The sequence below is a fragment of the Notamacropus eugenii genome, chromosome 4 (genome assembly GCF_028372415.1).
Source record: "Notamacropus eugenii isolate mMacEug1 chromosome 4, mMacEug1.pri_v2, whole genome shotgun sequence".
NCBI classification, from domain to species: domain Eukaryota; kingdom Metazoa; phylum Chordata; class Mammalia; order Diprotodontia; family Macropodidae; genus Notamacropus; species Notamacropus eugenii.
The window spans coordinates 40473413-40492701 of NC_092875.1; the positions used below are offsets into that span (position 1 = coordinate 40473413).

Genomic DNA, 19289 nt, shown 5'->3' on the forward strand with positions numbered 1-19289 from the left:
CTGACTTGACCCAAATTCTGCCCTCTGCCGCTGTTGGCATCCCCCAGCCTTAACAGCGCCTGGTACACACAGTAAAGACTGGCTGACTTGACCCAAATTCTGCCCTCTGCCGCTGTTGGCATCCCCCAGCCTTAACAGCGCCCGGTACACACAGTAAAGACTGGCTGACTTGACCCAAATTCTGCCCTCTGCCCCTGTTGGCATCCCCCAGCCTTAACAGCGCCCGGTACACACAGTAAAGACTGGCTGACTTGACCCAAAGACTGCCCTCTGCCGCTGTTGGCATCCCCCAGCCTTAACAGCGCCCGGTACACACAGTAAAGACTGGCTGACTTGACCCAAATTCTGCCCTCTGCCCCTGTTGGCATCCCCCAGCCTTAACAGCGCCCGGTACACACAGTAAAGACTGGCTGACTTGACCCAAAGACTGCCCTCTGCCGCTGTTGGCATCCCCCAGCCTTAACAGCGCCCGGTACACACAGTAAAGACTGGCTGACTTGACCCAAATTCTGCCCTCTGCCCCTGTTGGCATCCCCCAGCCTTAACAGCGCCCGGTACACACAGTAAAGACTGGCTGACTTGACCCAAATTCTGCCCTCTGCCGCTGTTGGCATCCCCCAGCCTTAACAGCGCCCGGTACACACAGTAAAGACTGGCTGACTTGACCCAAATTCTGCCCTCTGCCCCTGTTGGCATCCCCCAGCCTTAACAGCGCCCGGTACACACAGTAAAGACTGGCTGACTTGACCCAAATTCTGCCCTCTGCCCCTGTTGGCATCCCCCAGCCTTAACAGCGCCCGGTACACACAGTAAAGACTGGCTGACTTGACCCAAAGACTGCCCTCTGCCCCTGTTGGCATCCCCCAGCCTTAACAGCGCCCGGTACACACAGTAAAGACTGGCTGACTTGACCCAAAGACTGCCCTCTGCCGCTGTTGGCATCCCCCAGCCTTAACAGCGCCCGGTACACACAGTAAAGACTGGCTGACTTGACCCAAATTCTGCCCTCTGCCGCTGTTGGCATCCCCCAGCCTTAACAGCGCCCGGTACACACAGTAAAGACTGGCTGACTTGACCCAAATTCTGCCCTCTGCCCCTGTTGGCATCCCCCAGCCTTAACAGCGCCCGGTACACACAGTAAAGACTGGCTGACGACCCAAATTCTGCCCTCTGCCCCTGTTGGCATCCCCCAGCCTTAACAGCGCCCGGTACACACAGTAAAGACTGGCTGACTTGACCCAAAGACTGCCCTCTGCCCCTGTTGGCATCCCCCAGCCTTAACAGCGCCCGGTACACACAGTAAAGACTGGCTGACTTGACCCAAATTCTGCCTCTGCCCCTGTTGGCATCCCCCAGCCTTAACAGCGCCCGGTACACACAGTAAAGACTGGCTGACTTGACCCAAATTCTGCCTCTGCCCCTGTTGGCATCCCCCAGCCTTAACAGCGCCCGGTACACACAGTAAAGACTGGCTGACTTGACCCAAATTCTGCCTCTGCCCCTGTTGGCATCCCCCAGCCTTAACAGCGCCCGGTACACACAGTAAAGACTGGCTGACTTGACCCAAAGACTGCCCTCTGCCCCTGTTGGCATCCCCCAGCCTTAACAGCGCCCGGTACACACAGTAAAGACTGGCTGACTTGACCCAAATTCTGCCTCTGCCCCTGTTGGCATCCCCCAGCCTTAACAGCGCCCGGTACACATAGTAAAGACTGGCTGACTTGACCCAAAGACTGCCCTCTGCCCCTGTTGGCATCCCCCAGCCTTAACAGCGCCCGGTACACACAGTAAAGACTGGCTGACTTGACCCAAAGACTGCCCTCTGCCCCTGTTGGCATCCCCCAGCCTTAACAGCGCCTGGTACACACAGTAAAGACTGGCTGACTTGACCCAAAGACTAGTAAAGATAGTTAATAAAGATCATTAACCAGCTCTCACAGCAAGGCTAGCAAATGTCCACTGGATTCTTGGACAAGAACTGCAGTTTGATGTCTTGGATGGGACAAGTTGTTGTCCTGTACATATCAAAACCTCAGAGTGTTATGTCATTTCACTGGGCCTCAGTTTCCTCATCTCTAAAACCAAGGGATTGGGCAAGATAAGCCCCAAGGACCCTTCTAACTCTAGATCTAGGGTTCTCTGTTCAACAAGGTCCTTTTCCAACTAGCAAAAAAGCCCCAAACCAAATCTACCCCCATATCTGTGATCTCATCCATGTGGCCTTTCCTGCATTCAAACAGACCTTTACCTCCCACTCCCCTGTGTTTACCACTGGGCATCCTCCCAACGGGCTAGGGGCTTTCCTTGAGTTCTCCTGTGAAGTCCCTAGGCTGCTGGAGGAACACAAGATCTACCTATTCTTTACTCTCCCCTAAATGGCCGGCACAGCTTTTTCACTAATTATTTTCTTTGATGTCATACTTCCTCATTTCTAATGTGCGCCAGTCTGTTCATCTGTCCCATTCACCTCCACCTTGCCCTTCATGCAATTCTGTCTTTCAGTGCCTCAAGGAATGTAAGTCTAGTATTAAAAGTCATTTGGCATCAGAATGAAATACTGGTATTAAATATGGGCCTTTGTTCGGGGACAAACTAGGAATCATTAAAGCAACTTTGCCCTTTTCCAGTAGCAGTCCAGTCTGCCAGTTTCCTCCTACTCAACTCTGGACCACGATGGATGATTTCTATAGAGTGTCCAGCACTCTACTGCCTATTCTAGTCTGAACAATAAACATCCAAACATTTTTATCCACTTGGTTTTCCAAGTGTGAATAGTAAAACCTGAAGTCTTTGAATGGTATGGATCTCATTTAAGGTTCCTGGGCCTTTTTCTACCCATACACCTTCAAGTCCACATTTGGACAGAAACATTTGGAAGACTTCATATGTAGAATGTCTTCTCCATATGGACTCAGGCAAACCCCAAGTATAGATCTCCCTATTTTATGCACTAGTTAACATTACTAATCAAGAGGACAGTAAAACAGGCTGTCTCTGTTCTGTCTTCCAAGAAATCCTGTATAATTTTGACAAATGCATGAACTATATCAAAAATACACATAAAAGAAAGCAGAGACCCCTAATACTTTTTAAAGGCAAACTCAGCAAGGTCAACAACATTTTCCACTCTGAACTACATTTTACCCCTATAAGTTCTGTTATTTTTTTTCCCCTTGCAATTTTTAGATGCAAAATCTCTACCTAGAGGACATTAAAAATAAACCTCATTGACATTAGCTCAGAAATCCCTCCCAAGAGGCCAGAGTGCTTTATGATGTCAGCAAAGTACTTATGTTGTCATTTGATGAAAACCTGCCATAGAGAAAATTGTTGGCAAACCATGTAAGAATGAATTGATTTCCACAGGAGTAGGGAGGTTCCACTTGAGAAAAGGAAAAGAAAGCTATAAATAAATGGCTACAAGTTAGAGTTGATTGAATTGACTATTTATTTATAATCACAATAATTCCATTTCTTAATAACCTACATTGCTGTATCTGTCAGTTCCCTAACTGAATTTAAGGTGTCAGCTATTCAGACTTTCAGTTATTCAGTTTTTTGACTACAGATAGGAGTTTGGGGTTGGAAGAGTCTTTTAGGTCCTTTAAGTCCAATACCCTTATCTTATAGCTACAGAAAGAAACCCAATGACTGGCTGAAAGTCAAAACAGAAGAAACATAAAACAACAACAACAAAAAAATTATATATGTATATATACATACAAATATATACAAATATTTTATTATTTTTGTCTTTCATTCTTGAAGAGCACCATGACTTCAAAAAGGTGATGCCTGACTTGCAAATGAATTGGATTTAAAACTGAGCAGTTCCACTAGAGCAACACAGCCCCTCCCTTCCCTTTCCCTCCTTTCCCTTTCCCTCCAACTTTCCTTTCTCCCTCTCTCCTCTTCCTCTGTCCATATAGGGTATCACACCCTTGGACCTTTGGGTGCCCTGCCCAAAGAAACTTAAATTTTGATGCTTAAATCTCGCAAGATATCTTGAGGTTTACTGGCTAGATTTCTTAAGGACCAAGCCTTGAACCCAATTCACTCTGGCTTACACTGACTAGACAACAATAGGTCCCAGACCAGTCCCCACTTAGCGGTCATTGTTTGGGCCCTGATGGCTCAGAGTGAAAATAAATAGCAATTGTTTCTGTTTTGGTCAGAAATATTGAGGGTCTTCTCTCACCTCAATTTTTTTTTCTTTTTTGACGAGGTGAAAGAGACCATTCTTTGCCTCACTTCTTGCCTAGCTTTAATCACTGAATGGGCGTTGCTTCATTCAAACTGAGACTTCTTAAAGACCTTAGCTTTAAAAGGAAAAACCATCTCCAGTTTAAAAGACTGTGAGGTTCCTATCTCCAGTCTCCAGTCTTTCTAACCTGAACTCAGATGGCTACAGAGGAGAAAGTGAGGCTGGTTACTTTACACAGCCCTCCCTCACATAAATCCAATTCATATGCAAGTCTTGGTATCACCTTCCTGAGGTCATGGTCCTTTCTGAAAATGAAAGACAAATCAACAACAATATATTTGATATACTTAAATGTCTTCTATATTTAATTTCTGTTATATTTCATATACTTAGCTTTTAATCAATTAATTTATACAAAGTTGGTTATATCTTATTAAAAATAATTAATAAATTAATTATTAATTAAAATAAGTTATTATATTATTATAAATATTATATTATAACAAATATAAATAATATTTTATTATAAATTATTTAATGTGATAAATTACATTAATGTTATATAAAACTATTTCTATGAATTTATTTTCTAATATATGTTTTAAATCTCTGCAGTCAGAAAAATATTTCCCTTTCTGGCTTTTACTTATATAAATCTTTACACACTTTAAACTATTTTCAATTATTTAAAATACAACCTTTTAGCACAACACTGACATCCATATTACTGAAAGTGAAATGTACCATGGAGATTTATAAGACTCCCCTCCCCCCATTTATTTTTTCTGTTTAAGCACAGGCTGGGAGGAAGCCACGTTTTCTTTCAGGCTGACCTAGTTTCAAGTAAAAACCACACCCTGCTTTTGCATTTTTTGTTTGTGTGCAGTAAGGCTGATGATTAATGTACACCAATCAGTTGGGTCACAAGTTTTGAAAGACTAGGAGGGAAAACAGCTGTTAGTAGAGAGGCAGGGGCTGCTGATGACTCAGATTTAGGAGGTGAGGGGAAGGGACAAATCCTTTGCCAATGTTGGGGGTGGAACATTGCCTGTACTTTCAGATTTTTAAATATAATAATTGCTTTGGCTCTCTGAGGGAAGGATGCAAAAGCTAAATATATCAATAAAAATGTATTTTTTAAATGAAGACCTTATGATAAGAAGTTGCTATGAATACCTGGAAATCCAGGGACAGTGCCCAATGTTCAAGGGGATTTGTCTCAAGGTCAAGGGTCTGGGGATGGGGGGAAATACTCGGTAAGACAGGTAACAATTAGGAATGGGAGAGTAGGTTCTCTGGGTCACTTGGGGGGAAGGGTTTCTTACTGCTTTGCTTTCTAAGCAAAAGGCTGGGCTGGCCCTAGTGACAGATGCCCCTTTGGGGAACTAGTGGGCATCTCTCCTTGGGTCAGCCTTGGCTAGAATGGGCATCCTCCACCCTGGGAACAGTGACAAGTTCAATCCATGCTACCCCCCAGAGAATCCTTCCTTTGCATGCACCACCCAGTGGGTAGAGGTGCCCCAGAGCAGGGGTGGGAGAGAAGGAGTCTTAGGTAAGACTTAAGCCAATGGAACACAGAGCAGGCCCCAGCAACAACTCCTTGATTGGTGGGGAAGTGAGCGCATGCACGATTGCTCCCCAGCTCACAAAGGGGTTTGTAGGGTGGGGAGCATGGAGAGGGAAGAGAGCCTTCTCTCCCAGCTTTTTTCTCATTCTTCCTTCCTCCCTGCAGAGAACATCCCCAGGAGAGTTACTTAATTTTCATTTACATCTTTTTATCAATTAATTCTGCTTTAGGAAAATCCTGGTAGCTCCATGCTGAGCAAACAAAGGATGCTTCCAAAGGAAAGAGGAGAGGAGGAGCCTGGAAAGCCTAGGTTCCTAGGGTCGGGGCGCACCCCTTGGTTTTCTAAGTGATTTGATCTTTAAGGATGTGAGGAGGCGACTCTGCAGCTAATCCACCAGCCAAAGGGGCTTCTTTGTTGGTTATCCCTGCCTGGCTTGGTCCCAGCTTCATTAAGCAACCGGTTGCAAATAATTCAATTGCACACTCACCGCTTTTCTAAGGAAGGGCTTTTCCCACCCTAAGCAATCTCAGACTAAAGCAGCTTCAAGTATCCTCTTTATCTTGATGCATAATGAGGGCAGGAAGATTTCATTGCACCAATGGAAATTTACTGGAAACCTGGGTCCCACTGTCATTACGATTGAACATTCCTGGAGTCTGAAGAATGACCCCAAGACTCCCAATTACAAGGCCCTTCCTTTCAAAGAAGCATATTCTTACTGTTTCTAAAGACAAAACCAGCCAAATGAAATCTCATTCTCTGCAAAAAGCCTTTTCATTCTAGGGCCTTCACTCTAAATGAGTCAATATGTGTAAACCCTATGCTCAGCACCTGGCACTCTGTTCTCCTGGGAAAGATACTGGAGCGGTCTGCCATTTCATTTTCCAGTTGAGGAAACTGAGGCAAACAGGGTTAAGTGACTGGCTAGTAAGTATCTGAGGCAGGATTTGAATTTAGGTCTTCCTTGACTCTAGACCCAGTTCTCTATCCACCGATCTAGCTGTCCCAAGCATTATACAAATGTTCACTATTGCTATTATTTCCACAATACCCTGTCTATACCTAGTTGTTTGCATGTGGTCTCTCCCATTAGACTGTCATCTCCTTGAAGGCAGGGATAGTTTTTGTCTTTCTTTACATCTTCAGCCCTTACCCACAGTGCCAGGAATATAATAATGTTTATTGATTGACTTGTTGATAAACACATTACAGATACTCCACAAATAAATCCATCAAAATCCATTAAATAACCTCAACGAAGCTCCTCATGTTATTAACTCGATCAGTTTCAGCATCTTAGTTCAAGTCATTTGCCTTGTGGTTGAGTAATCCATTGGCGTCTTTAAAACAAAAACAATAATTTTTAAAAAAGGATTGAACAGGATTACTTAGTCCTTGGAAAAATTTACACAAGTTGGATTACAAACTGAGTCAACTACTAGTATTTGGGGGTGTGTTAAATGCAAAGTGAAATTAGGAAATGGCTTCATTTTGTCATGATAGAGATGGGGAAATCATTTCTAAATGCATGTCCCCAGCTGATCCACAGAGGTGAGGAAGGGTGTGGAACACTGCTTACTCTCAATCTCAGTTAACGTCTATCAAACAATTGCTGAATTGTTTCCCTCCTTCCTCCTCCTCCTTCCTTTTTTAGCTGTTGCTGTTCTGTTACTGGAGATGGCTTGCTGGATGGGGGAGAGAAGGGATACCTTCTGAAAGAAGGGTTCTTTAAATGCAAAAGATATCAATAAAAACAGTTTTTAAAGAGTTTTAAAGGGAAGGAATTATTTCATATTTGAAATGAGCTCCTGAAGATGAACTTCCTACGTTTTAGCTACAAGTGTAGTACTCTCTCATCCTGGTTTGGACTTTATTCATTTAAAGCAAACTTTTGAATGACTTCGTGCAGACTATGTGTGCCAGCAAGCCCCATCCTTGACCTCCCAGAAGTTTTCAGTCTAAGCAAAAGGGGAGCAGTTTCACAATTACCCAAAATAATGAGGTAGACTGTAGCAGGTACCACAGGAGAAGTGTTGGGGGGTGGCATTGGGGATTGCACAGTCAAGTTTAGGGTCAGGCTCTCAAAAGGAGGTTCTTAACCTAGGTCTATGACCTCTGTATTGTAAGATATTTTGAAAACTGTGTTTCAATATAATCAATTTCCTTCCTATTCCTGTGTCTTTTATTCATTTAACAACATGATTCTGAGCAGAGGGTTCAAGGACTCCACCCCATTGCCCAAGCTGGGGAGAGAGCACAGAAAAGATGGAGAACCCCTTCTCTAAAATTGGAAAATACCAGAGGTTGTATTGTATCATAGCCAATGATTGTTGAAAAACAGAGGTGTCATTTAAATAGCTGGAATGGATGCAGATTGGTTAGAAAAACAACGAGCTCCTCTAAATTTTACAAACAGAAAGATCTATGCTGTTTGAAGAGATGTAATGGTACCTGTCCAGGTAGGGGTTTCGGTTATTTGGGGCACACCTGGGAAAAAAGTGCAAATGCGAAAAGGACACTTGGAGATGCCGGGGATTGAACCCGGGGCCTCATACATGCAAAGCATGCGCTCTACCACTGAGCTACATCCCCAGCCTCCTCTTTTGGGTTTCATGAGAAAACCCTAAAAAGGATGGGTCTCCTGGTAGGCTTTCCTTAAGAGAAGTGTTCCTCTAAAATTAAGTGAGAGTCACATATTTCCAAAAAATTTCATTTTCTGGTTATATAGTAAAGCAATCAACAGGAAAAGAATCTAAATTAAAAAAAAAAAAAGAAGGAATCTGGACTTTTCCTTAATTCAGCTTATTGTAATTACAGAAAAGACTGGACACATCTTTCTTGCCAAAGTGTTTATAGATTCTTTTGTTTGCAAGTTCCTATTTTCCTAAGTTTCCTATTGTGATTCGGGAAGAAGGAGAGGAGGAGGGAGAGAGAGAGAGAAAGGAGAGGAAGGGAGGGAAGGAAAAAAAGAAAGAAAGGAAAGAAAGGAAGGAAGGAAGGAAGGAAGGAAGGAAGGAAGGAAGGAAGGAAGGAAGGAAGAAAGAAAGAAAGAAAGAAAGAAAGAAAGAAAGAAAGAAAGAAAGAAAGAAAGAAAGAAAGAAAGAAAGAAAGAAAGAAAGAAAGAAAGAAAGAAAGAAGAAAGAAAGAAGAAAGAAGAAAGAAAGAAAGAAAGAAGAAAGGAAGAAAGAAGAAAGGAAGAAAGAAGAAAGAAGGAAGGAAAGGAAGGAAGGAAGAAAACCAAAGGCTTCCTCTCATAGTTATTTACCTATTTTTTAAAAACACATTTTATTAATAACTTTTGTCTTTGCATCACAGTCCTTTTCACTCCCTAATTCCTACAGATTAAACCTTCCCTTGTAATTTTCCACCCCAAAAAAGAAAAGAAAATCAAGCAATAGACAAGAGTCATTAAACGACATTGCACCCAACATTCAGCTCTGTGGTCTTTCTACATCTCTGAAGCAAGATTCATTACATAATCTCCCCAACCATCCATCACTGGGGATCCTGGTATATGAATTCAGTTTCCTTTTAGTCATCTTTCCATCTCCACTGATATAGTCTTGAATATTCTTCATTTCATTCTGCTTATTTCATCCTGCATTCCTTCCTACAAAACTTCCTATGTTTCTCCAAATTCTTCGTATTCATCATTACTTACTCTTCAATAATATTGGGTTATTTCCTTTACGAATTTGTTCAGTCATTTCAGAAGTGATGAGAATCTACATCATTTCCTATTCTTTGCTACCATAAAGTAACCCTATGAATATTTTGGTATATATTGAACATTATTTTCTGGTTTTGACCTCCTTGGAATATACATGCATATTTTTAAATGCATAAAATAAAAGACATAGGATTACAAGGAAGCTATCAAAATAGTTTAAAATAAACAAACAAGTTTTGGAGGTGAGGTTAAGGACCTCTGCCCAGACAGAATGGGACCATGAAAAGTTAAGTGATAGACTCCACCAAACATGGACTTTGATACACAGGTCATTTCATGGATATGAGTATTCCCTTTACTGATACAGAGGGTGACTTAGATGTGCCTTGTATAATCCTTGCTAGATAGTTTTCACAACTATTCCAATGAACTTCCTTAATAGTAGATTTAAAGACAGAGAGGATTTTCAAGTCATCAGACCCAGCCTCCTTGTTTTCCAGATGAGACCAGAGGGAGATTGAGTGACTTGCTCATGATCACAAAGCTAGCATGTGATGGAAGCAAGATTCCCAGACCTTCTGACTCTTCTCCAGAGTCCCACATTGTGCTTGCTCTTGGTCTTTTAATGTTTCACAAATAACAAGACAACCCAAAAGTGCTGCATCCATTTGTCATCCTTTACTCACATTAAATGTCACTGAGGTAAAATCTACTTTGCATGTCTGGTCTGAGTTACTAGGTTGATTTCTTTTGAGTGGCCTTGGAGCTCCTGGAAGGGACCCTGTGGTATTCCAAACCTGGCTAAAATCAGAACAGTGTCATCTTCAGAATTAAATGAATTTTCATAATCACCCTCCCCAGAAGTCATACTCTGATGCCTCTTCTTGACATGGAGGTTACCCACCTGGAAGGTCCCTTCACCACCAATCAACCTAGCGAAGGATCATAGATTTAGAGCGGAAGGACCCCTAGGAATCATCCAGTCTAGGAATTCTCATCCTAGGGTTCACAGATCCCATAGATGTCAGGGAGTCCTTGACTTTGGATGGGAAAAAAATTTCAACTTTCTTTGCCCTAACCTCTAACTGAAATATAGCATTCCCTTCCATTTAGTTTTGTTTTTAAAAGAAGGGGGTCATAGGTCTCCTTAGATTGTCAAAAGAATCCATGACCCCCATGGGGGGGGAGGGGGGTATTGAGGGGGAGGTGTGGGGGGGATAAAATCTTCATTTTATGGAAGCGATTGTAAACCACTAAAAAATAAAAAAAACAAAAAACAAAACAAACAAAAAAAAGAATCCATGACCCCCTAAGAGTTTAAGAAAACCTCTTCTAGTCCACTTCCTTCATTTTATACACAAACAAACTGATCTTAAGTGATTAGCCCAGGCTAAATGGTGAAGCGAAGATTTTAACCCAGATCCTCAGACTCCAAGCCAGCTCCCCAGATGTGGCCTGGAGTGAAGGTAAGATTGGAATCTATAGAAATTAGTTGCCTTAAACTCCTTATTAGAAGTAAGCTCCTTGAGGACAAGGAACTGTCTCACTTTTGTCCTTGAATTCTCAGCATCTAGCTTAGTGCTTAATAAATGCTGGTTGTTTGATTGATTAACATGATCCATTTAAAGTGAAAAATAAACCCAAGGAGAGGAAAGAAACAAGAATTTATTAATAGCCTACTATGTGCTAGACACAGCTAAGTGCTTTGCAAATACCATCTTATTTGATCCTCACAATGGAAGGTAGATGCTATTATTATTCCCATTTTACAGATAAGGAAACTGAGGCAGAAGAGGGTTAAAAGGTTAAAAAAGGAAGAATGACCAGAAGAGGGTTCTTTCTTTCCATACACCTGAGTAAATACATACTCTGGATGTGAGAGGTAATTATGATAACAGAATAAGTACACCATTATCAGTAATAATAACAGGCATTTACATAGTTAAAGGTTTGCAAAGTGCTTTACGTATATTATTTCACTGGATTGGTTTGAATAGTGCATTTACTAAGCACTTACTTTGTGCCTGACACTATAAAACTACCACTGAAGAGGCCAGAAGACAAAGAGAAAATATTTTTGTATTATCCACTATAACCCATACCACCTAGAGAAGCAGTGAGATTGAATGGACCACCACCAAGCCCATAATCACCGGCTCTTCAAGTCCTACCTTGGACACCTACATCCTGTATGACCCCAGGCCAGAATTTAGCCCTTTTGTGTTCTAGACAACTTTTAAAAATATGCATTGCAGAGGAGGTGCTGACCTTCTCTGGTGGAAGGAGTTTCCTCTCTAGGGGAGTTCCCAAAACAGTGCAATAAGATCAGTCTCTGGTCTTACAAATTACTTAGCAGGGCATTTAGGAACCCACCTACTTTACCAACCTTATTCCACTCATCTTCCCTTCATCTATTCAGTTATCAAATTGAGGGTGTTCTCAGAAGGCAGGCAGGAAAATTAAGGCTGATCAGGACAGCATTATTGCAAAAGATAGCACTTTAGCTAAGGCTTGGACCTCAAGGAAGCTAGGAGGTGGAGATGAGGAGGGGGTTCATTCCAGGCCTGTTGGACAGCCAGAGAAAATGCTCAGAGCTGGGAGATGGGAGTGTCTTGTTTGAGGAACAGCAAGGAGGTAGCTGTGTGACCCTGGGTAAGTCACTTCACCCTGTTTGCCTCAGTTTCCTCATCTGTAATATGAGTTGGAGAAGGAAATGGCAAATGACTCTAGTATCTTTGCCAAGAAAATGGGGTCACAGAGAGTCAGACAAGACTGAAAAGTGACTGAACAACAACAAAGGAGGCCTCTATTATTCAGATTGTGGAGTACAGGATTGGAGTAAGAAGACTGGAAAGGTTGGCAGATGCCAGTTTTGAAAGTCAAACAGAGGGTTTTTTATTCTATCCTGAATGTAATAGAGATCAAATGAAGGTGATGTGGTCAGACATGAGTTTCAGCAAAGGATGAATCTGACAAAAGATTGGAGGAGTTGATTGGAGACAGGAGAGACTTGGGGCAGGGAGACCAGCTAGCCGCCTATTCCAGTAGTCTGGAAGTGAGATGCAGAGGAGAGAAGGGGGTGTATGCAGGAGATGCTAAGGACAAAATGGCAGGGCTTGACCAATGATTGGATGGGGGGATGAGAGATAAGAAGGTTTCAAGGATGATAGCTAAGTTAGATAGCCTGGGACGATGGTTGTACTTCTACATTAATAGGGAAATTAGGAAAAGGGGGAGGTTTTGGAGGGAGAAGAGAATGCACTTAGTTTTGGACATGTTGAGTTTAAGATGCTTATGGGACATCCATTTTGAGATAGGAAGCTAGAGATGCATACGTGGAGGACAGCAGAGAGGTTAAGGCTGGAGAAGTAGATCTGAGACTCATCTGCTCAGAGATGATCATTGAAACCATGGAAGACAATATCACCCAGTAAATTGGAATGGAGGGAAGAGAGAAGAGGGTCCAGGTCAGAGTCTTGGGAGATCCCCACCAGTCATGACTGGGATGAAGTTCCAACAAAGGAGAAAGAGAAGGAGCAGTCAGATGGCCAGGAAAAGAGAACAGTGTCCTTGAAAATCTAGAAAGATGCCAATATTAAGAAAGCAATTGACTCTGTCAAAGACTGCAGAGAAGTCAAGGATGAAGACTGAGAAAAGGTCATTAAATCTGTCAATTAAAAGATCGTTGGTAACTTTGGAGAGGGCAGGTTAATGTGAATGATAAGGTAAGAAGCCTGACAGCAAAGAGTTAAGAAGAAACTGAGAGGAAAGAAAGTGAAGGCACTTATCACAGACAGGCTTTTCAAAGGGTTTAGCCAGAAAGGGTAGAAGAGATATAGAACCATAGCTAGCAGGGATGGGTGAGTTAAGCAAAGACTTTTTGAGGATGGAGTAGATGTGGGCATGTTTGGTTACAAAGGGATGGAGGGAGAGGGAGAGTTGGGAGGAATGAGTGAAAATACAGATTAGTGCTAGAAAGGGATGCCAGGGAGACTGTCATCAGAGGGAGACAGATCTCAGCGACTTCCAAAAGATGGAAGAAGCAAGAATGGAAAACATTTCAGATGAAATCCAGTTTGCTTCCAATGAAATAAGCATTCCAGACAGCATAGTGGAAGGACTGGGTAGCTTTTGAGTAGGAGGCTGGGGGAAGTGACAGGTGGGAAACAGGATTGAGGAGAGGGGGAGAGAATAGGGATCAGTCATTGGATGATAAATCTCCAAACTACACTTCACTAAACCCTCCTCTCATCACCTCTACACTTAAAAATATTAATTAATGATTTTATTCATCCATCTCCCAGTCCAATTGCTCTCCCAAGTGAATAATAAAAAAAAAAAAACAAAAGCAGAACCACTCAAAACAAATATGCACAATTCAGCAAAACAAATTAGTCAAATCAAAAAAAGTTTGTCTCATTTTAAGTTTATCACTTCCCTGGCAGGAGCTGGGTGGCACGTTTCAGCTTCAGACCTCTGGACTGGATCATGGCATCAGTCAAAGTTCTGAAGTCTTTAAAGGATGTTCTTCTCTATAATGTTATCGTTGTATATATTGTTCTCCTAGTTCTGCTCACTTCGCTGTACATCAGTTCATAGGGATTTTCCCCATTTCTTCTGGTACTGTCCATTTCATTGTTTCTTATGGCACAGTAATATTGCATTTCATTCATATACCACAACTTATCTGGCCATTCCCCAGAAGGTGGACCCTGCCCCCCACCTTTAGCTTCTAGTTTTGGGGCTATTATGAAAAAAGTCACAATGATGTTTTCTGTACATATTGGTCCTTTTCCTCTTTTTTGATCTCTGTATAGAATATAGATCTAATAGTGGTATAGCTGACTCAAAGAGTTATGTATAACTTAGCACCTTTTTGGTCATAGTTCCAGTTTTTTTTAATTTTTTTTTTTTTTGTAGAACGGCTGAACCAATTCATAGCTCCACCATGAAAGCACTAACATCCTCCAACATTTACTTAGCTATGTGACCTTGGAAAAGTAACAATTTTCATTAACCTCACTTTCTTCATCTATAAAACAGAGAAACTTGTTGCAAAGACCCTCCCCCCCCCATCCTCCCAATCACCTGTTTCCCTTCTAATTTCAACTTCATCAGTTATCACAGTGAGTAAAATTCCACACAGGTAGGCTAAGGCACATTCTTTCTGAGCAATATAACATTTTATCAATAGGGACACTCCCTGCCCATAGAATGGGTCAACGATTTGCTTCAGTTTAGCAATGAGCAGGACAGTTCCCCTTTTTTAGCTTTTGAGGAGCCTCTTACAAAGAACAGAACTTCAAAGGCAGGGAAAGAATATAATTGGTTACAAGGTTGGCAGAATTATAGGAGTCATAGAGAAATACAGGGCTGGGAGTGAGGACAATGTCAGAGTCGAGGTGTGGGGGACAATAGGATTGATTTGAAATTAGGAAATGAGGATCTAGTAGCAGCCCCTCCTTCCATTTTGTGACTAAGAAAAGCTCACTGTTTGAATCCACCTGCAAAGTCAGAGATGGTGGACCAGACTTCTTTGGACAGCACCCAGACAGCCTTGATGGACAGGTTGGTAGTGTAAAGGTACTAGACCAGACTCCCTGAACCCCACAAGGATTAACAGATTTTCTTGAGGCAAGAATAGGATAGTGATTAGCAGGAGAGGTGGGTTTCTAAACTTAATTCATTCCAGGTCAGCTAAATTTCTGCACTAAGTTTAGAGACAAAGAACCATGACAGTTACAGGACAAAATCAATGAATTATAAATAAGATTAATTTTAAAAATTCAGAAAAGCATACTATTTTTCTCTTTTTTTTCTTTCTTGTGGTTTCTCCATTTTGTTCTGATTCTTGCTTAACAACATGACTAATGTGGAAATATGTTTAATATGATTGTGCATGTATACCCTATATCAGATTGCATGCCATCTTGGGGAAGGTGGAGGGAAAGGAGAGGGAAAATTTTAGAACTTAAAATCTTATTTAAAAAAAGTGGATGTTGAAAACTAAAAATAAATAAATTTTAAAATGTTCTCTTTCAAGAAAAAAGAATTCTGGTTTCTCTGTTTATATTCCCTTCCTCCTTGGGTCCAGAGAATTTTTCCCTTTTGAGTTTTTATCCCCAACAGTTAGCAAAATGCTTGGCACCGCAAACATTTAATAAGTGCTTTTTCATTCATCCTTTTTCTATCTTTTCCTATTATAATTATTCACATATAGCCATTTCCCCCTGTTGAATAGCAAACAATCTTAATTTCATTGAGATTCAATTTTCTCATCTATAAAATGAAAGTAATATTTCCATAACCCTCCTCATAGCACGGTGGAAAAAAAGGCCCTTGGTAAACCTTAAAGGACCATTTCAACCAGAACAAATAATTGAGGTCAAGCATTGTGTCTTTGTGTCTCCAATGGCCAAACATGAAATCTTACACACAACAGGCATTCTCTTGGATTGAAATAGTTTGACATTAACAGTCCATCCAATATTCCCTCCCATCTTAGCTTTTGAAATGTTTCTCTTCTTTTACTGAGCATCAATACCTGTACCATCTTCTCCATCCATCCAGGCAACCAGCCAGCCAGCCACAGGCATCATCTTATAAGTACTTACCACGTACTAGGCACTATGCCGGACTAGAAATAGAAAGGAAAAATGGAAAGAAGCCCTACCCTCAAGGAATTTACAAGAAAAACAACCTTCAGGAAATTTTCTTCTTGGTCTCCCCTGGGGGGAAATAATTGTTCCCCCTGGAATTTCTTTCACCACCCGGTTTGACCTGTCCTCAGCACATATCACAAGCAATGTTTGCACATTTCTGTACTAGGTGGCAGGTTCATAGGGGGAAAAGAGAGAGAGAGAGAGAGAGAGAGAGAGAGAGAGAGAGAGAGAGAGAGAGAGAGAGAGAGTTAGAACCAGTATTGTCTCTCCTTCCCACCGTGAGGGAGAGAGAGATACTGTCAGGGAACAAACATTTACGAATGATCTATCATGAACCAAGTGCTGGGGATACAAAGAAAGGCAAAAGCAATGCCTGCACTCAGGGTGCTTACATCCTAATGGGGGAAATAGCATATAAATAATTAGGTAGATACCCACATATGTAAATGTATATATACACACACACACACATATAACACATCACTTCCCATTTTTATATATGATTATATATGGTACTATTATATAAAAACGTGGTAGGCAATATACATGTCATACATGATTATACATGTGTATATGTAATTGGTGGCAAGTTCTATCTTATATATGCATACATGTTACATATACATTAAATAGTTAAATACAGATAGATGAAATTATATATACACACATCATGTGTGTATCTGGAATAGATGGGAGGTAACATGTTTATATAGGTCACGCATGTCTATATGTGTTATTTATGTGTGTACAGCATATGTGTGTACATGCATGTGCTATATATGCACAGATATGCATACACATTGTGTATGTACACATATACACAAGGTGGGAGGTAATGTTATACATATGGTATGTGTGCGTTATGTGTGCGTTATAGATGTACAATAGATGGAAGATAACATGTACATGTGTAACACATGTATGAATGCATGCATGCATGCTATATATGCATTATGTGGGTTTGTTATATATGCATTACATATGTATAATCAGAGAGAAGAGGCAAGTCTAGCCTTGGTTCGGATAAAAATCATGTTAATACGGATACATTAAAAATCATAAGAAAAGAGGTCTGTTTACTTCCGAAATGCATGGTCAGCTTTTTTTTTAAATCACCTGTGAAGGACTCTAATTTAGGATAACACACCGTCACCTTAATCCGAATGGAAAAGTAGGATGTTCTTTGAACGGAAGAACTTTTTTTTTGAAGGAAGTTCTAAAAGCTCGCACCCTCCCCGTCGGGGAATCGAACCCCGGTCTCCCGCGTGACAGGCGGGGATACTTACCACTATACTAACGAGGACTGGTCTGGAGCAAGACGCTGCCATCTGTCTCTTTAAGGCAGCGCGGGCTCGAGCGCTCCGGCCAATAGCCACGTGTTCCGTGCACTGCTGCTCATGCGCGTCGCAGCCGCTGGAGCTTCCCAGGGTCCGGGAGCCTCCCCTGGCCCTCCTCCAATTTTTTTTTTTTTTTTAAGTGACTCGCGGTCAAGGTCAGGGTCAAGACCGAGACCCAGAGCGGCTTGGCCTTGGCTCAGAGCACTGACGAGCTGCTCGCGGCCTCCCCGCTCCGAGGGAGAGGAAGCCAGAGTTAGCCCCCGAGCCCGCGGGGTGTCCTGTCTGTGATTTCGGGGACACCAAGGGCGGGCCCCGCGGGGATCAAAGTAAAAGAAGTGAGTTTTACAAGTAAACGGAGGGTGCAGAGGTAAAAAGTTCGCTCCTGCCGAAACCCGGGATCGAACCAGGGACCTTTAGATCTTCAGTCTAACGCTCTCCCAACTGAGCTATTTCGGCCGCTGCGGTGACGATCGACGAGACCTCGCTACTACCTCTTCCTCGCGCAGCCTTTCCTAAACTTTCTCAGGCTCCCCGCTGGGCGAGCCGTTTCTGCTCCCCGAGCCTTTGCTTTCTTGGGCGGAATCCCTGGCTCTCGGTGCCCCGCTCTCCCCGCTCCACGCTTTGCACCGTAGGAGCGAGGAACAGCCCCACCCTGCAAAAAGTGCTCAGAACTATCCGGGGGATTCCATGACTTTGCATCTCCTGCCTCTGTGCCTTTGCACCAGCTGTACCCAAGTCCGGAATGCACACCGTCATCTCTTAGTTTCCTTGGCTCCTACAACACTCACGTCCCGCAGGAGACTTTCCCGGTTCCCCCAGCTTCTGATCCCTTCCTCTCCCATCCACCTCCTCCGAATCTGCTACAGACATCCTTATTTTATAGGAGGTCTCCGCCATTAGAATGTAGGGCAGGAACTGGGTTTTGTTTTGGTTGTTTGTTTATCCATTGCAAGTACTTTAATTAATTAGTCAATTAATTAAATCAATTAAATTAATCAAATCAATTCAATTCTGTCTCACTAGGTGCAATTTTCCCTAGTGAAGTTCATGGAGGTTAGTAATGGTGGTGACTTCCCTAATCCCAGTTCTGAGCCGGGCCTATCGGGGTCCCCGATGCGATCGAGCAGAGTCTGAGGGGGGGCAGGTTTTAAGGAGAGAATTCCCGGTACTTCTCCAGGTCCTTAACCATGGAAAGTCAGTCTAGTGCTCAGTAGAGGAGGGTCTTGAATGCCAGGCAAAGGACTAAGGGGAGGGCTTCCCTAACTCCCTCCAGTCACCTCCTACTTCGGATTATGAATCTACACCTGGAGGGACCCTCAGAGGTTGGCTAACGTGGGAACATGGGACAGATTTAACAGCTGGATAAACTGAGGCTGGTTAAGGAATTTGATCCAAGTGCACATATTTATGTATGGTTTCTGCCCTCCACCCCTACTCAGAGTGGAAGTGCTTGGAGAGAAATAATTGCTTACTTTGTATTTTTGTAAATGCTAATAATAAATAATGCTAGCTAGCATTTATAGAACACAAGATAGATTTTTATCTCCCTTGATCTTCACAGCCACTCCAGGAGGTAAATAGTTATTATCTCCATTTAAGTGACTTGCCCAGAGTCACACATTTAGCAAGGGTATGAGGCTGGATCTGAACTTGGGTCTTCCTGACTCCCTAGCAAAGTGCCTGACACATAGTAGGTGTTTATTGATTGATTAATAGACAACTGGGAGCTCTTGATGACTTTTAAGGGAGAGCAACTGGCCAGTGTATAAGGAGTAACATTTTTGCAGTTGAATGAAAGAGGACCAGAGCTTTTGGGGAGACAGTTGCTACAGACCAGGTGAGTGAGAA

The 19289-nt window shown here is 42.4% G+C and overlaps 3 non-coding genes across 3 annotated transcripts; all 3 read right to left on the reverse strand.

Annotated features, from left to right (window-relative positions):
• Positions 1-8292: 8292 nt before the first annotated feature.
• On the reverse strand, positions 8293-8364 carry TRNAA-UGC (transfer RNA alanine (anticodon UGC)). The gene has a single exon. It is a non-coding gene; the product is annotated as a tRNA-Ala (tRNA).
• Positions 8365-17335: 8971 nt separating this feature from the next.
• Positions 17336-17407, reverse strand: TRNAD-GUC (transfer RNA aspartic acid (anticodon GUC)). The gene has a single exon. It is a non-coding gene; the product is annotated as a tRNA-Asp (tRNA).
• A 417-nt stretch (positions 17408-17824) lies between these two features.
• TRNAF-GAA (transfer RNA phenylalanine (anticodon GAA)) lies at positions 17825-17897 on the reverse strand. Its single transcript has one exon. It is a non-coding gene; the product is annotated as a tRNA-Phe (tRNA).
• Positions 17898-19289: the final 1392 nt, after the last annotated feature.